The sequence below is a fragment of the Solea solea genome, chromosome 3, assembly GCF_958295425.1.
Source record: "Solea solea chromosome 3, fSolSol10.1, whole genome shotgun sequence".
NCBI classification, from domain to species: domain Eukaryota; kingdom Metazoa; phylum Chordata; class Actinopteri; order Pleuronectiformes; family Soleidae; genus Solea; species Solea solea.
Genome location: NC_081136.1, coordinates 30,444,016 through 30,451,699, shown reverse-complemented (window position 1 = coordinate 30,451,699; position 7,684 = coordinate 30,444,016).

Here is a 7,684-nt window from a genome sequence, read left to right as displayed (position 1 = left end):
TTATCTTTAGACACACTGACATGCACCATAAATCACCGAGATTTACACCAAAAAGTGAAGAGGTAAGGCTTTTTTTAAGATTAATAACATGACCAGATGATATTCCGATCATAAGTCAGTCTGAAAATTAGACAAAGGATAGGACAGGAAATTCTCCATTTATCCTCCATGAGAACGTAAATGCAGTATGAGCTGCATCCATTTGAGATAATGAGGCTACACAGAGATCCAGAAGAGGCTGAAGAGGGGAAGAGGAAGTCTCAGTGAACTGAATAAAGTCCTTGATGTGAAGACACATGGTGCCGGAGGCCTGGAGAGCAAAATAAAGAAGCGCTTCACTAATTCAGAGGATGGGAAACAAAGGCTGAAGAGGAGCCGATCTAAAGACTGATCTTTAGATCGGGTCAGAGCATCTGCTGAGGGGAGGAGGAGAAACATTCAGAACTCCCAAAATTCTGTCAGTTCTGGAACGGAGGCATGAGCTTCTCCATGAATATATGTCAAAGCAGAATAATATGCACAAAAGATAAGGAAACCAAAAGCTGGTGGAGGTTGAGGGGGAGCTGGAGGAAGACTTGGCTCTCAGCAGACAGAGAAGAATTCTATAAGTCGAGATAAAGAAGAGTAGAACTCTTTCCCGGGCCAAGAGAGAGATTCTGCACATTTTTTTTTTCACATGCAGGAGTTGGGCATTTTTTAATGGACACACAGATAATTCCAAAACTATGAGCGGATTGCTCGTGTCCCTTTAAACACCATTGTTCCGCAGTATCATCTGCCCGAGTGGATTAGCAATTGGGCAGAAACACCACTCAGAGACAGCATAATTCCCAAGTCCCTGAAAGCTAAAGTTATTTTATTTTTGGAGGGAATATGCAGCGCTAAAGCATAAGTAATGGCATGAAATCCGCTTTAATGTGGGTCCCTTGTCATTAAATTAAATGAAACTGAATTAATTTAAGCCTGGAGCTTTAATCCAATACGCAGTTTGGTTCGATACTAAGGCTCACATAAAATAGGATCAATCTGCTTCTCTGAGTAAGCAGCTCACACCATTAAGGACACACATTCAGCTCTGTTAATAAGCTCCACATAATTTAATGCCCCTATTCGCGGGCCCTGTTGAAATATTTTGCAGATTGTGTCACGTAATTCGCAAAAATAGCCTTCTTTTCTGGCTTTCGCAGCACTGTTTATAGCCATGCGCCAAACAGAATGTCGATGCTATATATTGCATCTGGTTGCTGCACAGGAAATATTCAAGTTGCATATAAACCTTTGTTTATGTGTGTTGATGCACCGTTGTGTGACAACTGCTATAAAAGGCTGATGATATTAATAAATGGCCCACAGCAGAGTGGCACGGCATCAGAGCACCGAGACACACCACAGACTCCATTAGTGGTTGAAGTTTCTGGTGATGTTGCCCTATTAAAATCACAGATTGCAGCACATGAGAGAAAACTTGACTTCATAAACGACCAAATTAAACATCCAATTTAAGAAGCATGCAGTTAAAAACCATCCGGAGACGCTGGTGTCTGTTTGCAGAGCAGGTTAAAGATTGACCACGTCTCAGTCTGTGACTCAGAAAAAGGGCAAAAATAAAGCAGACACACGATGAAACCACCTCGCCCTTTAATCATAGTGTAAGGGTAGATGGCGAATATCTTTTTTTTTTTGCATTTAAAACACTCACCCGAGATACTCACAAGATACAGAGAGGACGGTGCAGCAGAGCTTGAGCAACATGACTTCCATTTTGGGTTGGAAAATGGGGCAAACCAAACCCGATAGTGGTTAGGACAGTAAAGTACGTGGAAAAGTGCTGCTAATGGTGACAGTGGCTTGCACAGCTCTTACTCCATTATTTCCAACTGCCAGCAATCAGTGAAAGTATAGCACATGCTCATTTTTCAGTCAAAAATAGAATTCAATGATATAATATAATGCCAGTTTTGAAAATAAATAGCTTTTGCATCTAAAAGGCCTCGGCAACATGACAGTCTTTAGTCAGAATACAAGCTTTAAGGATGACCAGATGGTTCATGCAGCAGAAAATGGCAAATACAGAGAAAAGCAGCATGAGATCTTTTGTTTCCTGGTCCAAAATAAATAAGAAACTGCGAGATGTGAAACATATTTGGGACCTTAACTGTCTTTATTTGTGAAGTCATCTAGAGGGAAATGGCCAATTTCAGCAAACTGTTGTAACCGGAGGTAAGGAGAATTGGACTAACATCAATTAATAAACATATAAAATAATAAGTCTTCAGTCCTAATATTCAATAAAGAGCTATAAAGTAGGGATTAAAAAGACACACTGAAACCCCTCCCAAAAAAACTTTATACACCGGGCCCAGTATTGATCCCTGAGGAACTATCAAACAGACTTTTATTGCGTTATGTTCGGGTGTCTTCTTCAAACTCCGCTCTCTGTCCACCAGTGGCAGAAATATTGTGATGAGAAAGGACAGATGTGTCTTTGTGTCATAATCTGACTAAACAGATGGTTGTGAATGTTATATAAAATGCTTTGTTGGAAGAAAAAAAAAACCAGGTGCTTTCAAAAATTATTTGGCAGGTGATTGGATGAACCATCTGTCTATTGTTAGTCCAGAGTGGAAACACCTTTTTGTTAGAGAAAAAGCCTTCAGTGCTGTTTTTTTTGTGTTATTTAAGTGAAAAACTATATTGTAAATCCACGTGACGTGTCAGATGTGTCTTGTTGGTGTCACAGCTACGACACATCCGTAGTTCCTCCCTTTTAGGATGGTTATTGGTACAGCCCGTTGTGATTTGTACCAAATGTAAGATGTCGAGACCTTAAATCCACCCTTGTGTTCTGTTTGACGGTGATTGGATGAGTCGTCAAAAAAAGACAAGCATTTGTAATATGAACACTGAAAAAAAAGAAAAGAAAATGGTTTTCATTGTTTCATTGAAAGATCACATCCAGGGGTAAACATTCCTCTGTCAAACTCCAATGCACTTGGAAGAAATTGCCAAAATGCTAATTTCACTTTTTCCCCTCTTTCCAGCATTTTGTCATATGTGATAATGAAGCAACACCAGCGATCACACAAACATAAGACAGACCACATGTCGACACCAAATCCCTCAGATCCATATGTGTTGTTGCTGGGCAAACTCTAAAAGGCTTTAGTCTTTGTTATGGATGTGTGAGCGATAAAGACTTTGGAACATGACTTAGTCGTTTGGGTCGAGGAAAATCTGGAGTCAGTCGTTTGTTTCCTTTGCGACGATGACGGCATTCTTTTCTTATGCCCTTAACGTTTCCATTACCGAAATCACATGCTGAACATTGCAACCTCACCGTAACACATTATGTTCTTCGTTGCAACCAAGCTTGACATTAACTGCATGTTAAAGTGTTGATGGCACTTGAGCTTCACTTACATAACGATCAAGCAATTTGTCTTAGTGTCATTTGGTCTGATGTGGAATATGAAATGACCAGCCAGCATTTTCTACACTTTTCAAACAACAGGGAACAAATGTAATAAACACCGATTCCAATAAAGAGACACATTTGCAATTAATTGCTGTGATTTTACTGCTTTTTGTTTCTACATCATTTGTTCTCTGTGTTCCCAGACTTCATCCAGGATGGGAAAAGACACAGCAAGTATAGATACAAAATATGTGAAATCTATTGCTTATTACACACTCCTCCACGTACCATATTCATGGTAGCCACACGTCGTCGATTAAATCAATCCCCTGCAGATTAGGCAGCTGAACACAAGCTGGCGGAGGCAGCCAGACTGTCTATGCAAATGAGTTTTACATGAGTTCATGTTCATTTTTTTCCAGGCACTGAAAACATTGCACTTCCCTGGACTAATGTTTGCTTGGCAGAGGAAATTTCCGGTGTTGGATAAGTTGTCCTGGTGACCCTGCAGTGCACTCCTCACAGGGAGAACAGCTATGTAGCCTATGGGCTAAAATGGCTTTAACTCAAGCTTTTTGATGGACCGGTCCACTCACGGGTTACACACGTGTAAGCTAGGGCTTTGGCCTATATTGTCCTTGGTTGGTTCAAGTGGAGAATCCACATGAAAAATTCATGAGGATTTACCGCGAAGCTCAGCAGTGTTGTGGTGTTTTCTTTCTTTTTTTTTTTTCTGGGTAACATTTGGGAACAGTTAAAGCGCTCTACCCCCACTGCTTCCCAAAGCTGGAGCTGTAATAAAAGTGAGTTCAGTGTAATTTTATCCATTAGGAACCCGAGAGAGAGAGAGAGAAGAGTCTCTCCACATTTGCTATAACCTATTATTTTATCACATTTGAGAGAGGAGCTTTGCGGAAACGGTTCTGAGACCACCCTCAGAAATATGGTAGCGTTTACAGTTTTTAAAGCTATGCCGTGGAACACTTCTGACGATATATCATTTGTTGAGTAGTGTACTTACATTAGCCAAAATTCGCTTTACCGTCTCTGCTATAACTTCCAGGGAAAGCCCCCAACAAACTGTCAGAGTGAGGAAGGAAATATTTGGCATGACTAATTAGCCTGTGTGTTCTCTTTTGTTTTATCGTGTGCGTTTATATTTAAAGCCGCGTTACCATCGTGGTACAGTTCGGTTTTGGGACGGTAAAGCCCTCGGTCAGGCTTGTGTTTCGACTGAGAACAGCACCTTTACTCGGTGGTCAGCAAGATACTGGGCGACACTGAACGCGACACAGTGGACAGCAAAGGAGGACGTTCCAGCAGCTCACTACAGACTGTACCATTATTCACACAATTACAGCCGTTTTCCCACCATGTTCTTTTTTAGCTTCCAGTTGTCTGGTGAACGTAAACTCATTATTACACTGTGTTGCACAACAGTTATATGATGGATTAGGATGACAAATTAGAACAGAGGCAGAGGATAAAAACTTGTCCAAACAATCTCCCGTCCAAACGTGCCCTTAGCTCAGATTAATGACGGTCATTAATATGACGACAAAAGTGCAATTAAGTCATTTTGCAGTAATGGTACTGGAGCATAAAGGGAATACACACGGCCGTGTTATGATCCTCTTTGACACTCGTGGTGTCTCTAGAACACTCAAATGCCTCTTTTTGTTTATTATTTCGTCTCCCAGTCGTTCTTTGTCTTTGCTGTTGTGATCCTTGATTTCACCATGGCAACCAGTGACAGATCGCAACACTCAGTTCATGACATGACACATTATTCATCTGGCAAAAACAAAGATGACAAATTAGGGGGTTGTGTTTGTTCATTTTTCTGGTGAAATGCACAATTAGTTCCTCTTCTCCTTCCCCTCTTCTTTTTAATCACTGTTCTCTCCATCATCCTTCTGCTCTTTAACCTCCTTCCCAATCTCTGTCATCCCCTTCTCCCTTTTCTCCGCTTCCTTCCTCTCATTCTCCCTTTTCCTTGTGCTCTACAGCAGTTGGCTCGCATAATTACTTGTCCCCTTCTCCTTATCTCCTCACATCTTCCAGAAAACCTTTATTCCACTCTTCCAATATCCTTCATTTCTCCCCCTTTTCTGGCGAAGAAAAGGAAATGAGAAGGGGGGGGGGGGCGTTGATGAAGAAAGAAATTATGCAAAGCAAATAAATCACCAAGTGAAGTGGAAAGAGGGTGGAAAAGATGGACACACACACACACAAGATTAAAAAATGTGAACGTTAGAGTGAGAGGAAAAGTGACAGTTCCTTATATAACACTAATAAAACTGTTATTGAAGTGAGCAGTTGCCTTCAGAGCGTGGCCCGGACCAGTTTTGCAGACTTTATTGGAAAAGGGCTTCAAGCGTATGGCGCTTTGATTAAGTCGAGTTCAGGTTTATAGCCGTCGCAGACGGGACATACAGTATGGGTCCATCTGGTTTGTCTAAATATTCCGTTTTCCGGGGGCCGCGTCGGCCGTGTACATGTGTTGCTCCGATGTGTTTCCACTCTGTCATGGATTGTGGCCAGCGGGCGAAGCATGGGACGCTGACTTGAGACGCACGGGGAGTCAGACAGACCTTGACGAAGAAGCCGAAATTGAGACAGGAAATGGAAAAAACAACACACACACACACTTAACTGATGATACATGTTTGCTCCAATTTGAATCAGACGTTTTAAGATAATACAAAACATGCCCTTCCACTTCCATTCCGACAACTTTTACACTTTAAGTCTGACTCATAGATTCAAGTGTGTCTGGATTAACGTAACTCTTAATAATCCCATCACTTCTACATTACACATTGCTTTCACCACCAGACTGGAGAGACACGTTGGCTGTACATTCAAAAAGGTAAATTCGAAATATCTTGCTCTTCATCTGCTAAATATTCCTCTATGTCACTTCTCTCATGTCATTGGCCTTGACAGCTGAGGCACGGCGAGACGCGTGCAGTGTATCTAACAGGATTTAGGGAGTTGTTGTTCAAATCTGCGGCCAGGAAGTCAGTGCACCCACCAATCACAATATATTTTCCCTTTGGCGAAGGCCGTGAGTTGGAGGAAATGCAGCTTTAGCCTAATTAGAGGGAAGTGTGTGTGTGTGTGTTTACATTCCATAACGGCCTCCCTGTCTCCGAAGAGGAGAATACATTATATAGACAGTTTGATGAATGTCACGATGCCTCCGTCAGGAAATCACTGGCTTACTTTCACACCAGTGCGGCAACTCGGCCCGGGACTTAAAAAAAACTGTGCTTCAGACGGAGCTCGGATCTTTGCCAGCAAAGAGTGTTTTGATGTTATCCAGTGAGGACACTAGATCATCACAGGCGCATGAAAACGCCCATAAACTGCTTTGTCTCACAAAAGTTAATATATGTTCACACGCTTTCGCTCTAATCATTTCTTTTTATTAAAGACTTATGAAGACGTTTATATCGAGCAGAGCCGCTATGAAAATCTGCTCAAATATTGCACGGGGGTAAAAAGAATTTGACCGGCTGCTTTGAAGTGAAGCCTTTTAACAAGGTGCACGTCCTTCATCTCCCACTGCTGGCACTGCTGCAGGCCTGGTTACATGAATCACAGGCCTTCTCATCTCTGGACATAAACACACACACACACACACACACACGTTCTGCAGGCGCTGGTTTAAGTATCCAGCATGTGTTTTTGCAGATGCAGGAAGTGCTTCCACGGTTGGGGCGGGGCCAACTGTGTGTCCACAGCGTGCTGGTCAACTATGTTGTTGCATAATCTCCTCCCACATGCATTGGGACAGTTACTCTGGTGCCCTCAAGCAAGTGTTTGACAGTAAACAAGCCATTAAAGACGCTGCGGAGTGGCGTTCCTAATAAGGAGCTGCGCGTCTCGCAGTGTTGATCCAGAAGAATGACCAAGCAGACCACAGGAAGACTGTCTGCTGGCACCCACCGAGTCATCACCGAATGCCCCCCCCCACACACACACTTAGACAAGTCTATTCCTGTGAGAGCTATTTTTTCCGAGAGAGGCCGACTGTCTCACATTAACAGCAGCAAAGCGATAAGGAGTGTGGGATATACACAGATATTTTCTTTTGTCTTAAACTTGACATAATGATGTTATGATCTCCTCATTTTTGACTCATTTGTCACGGTACGATGATTAACGGCACGAACGGAACTGTGCATCCTTCGTAGGAGGAACACTTATTATGATAGAACAGCGACATTTGAATTAATCTGAAAACCTTATACCTTATATTTT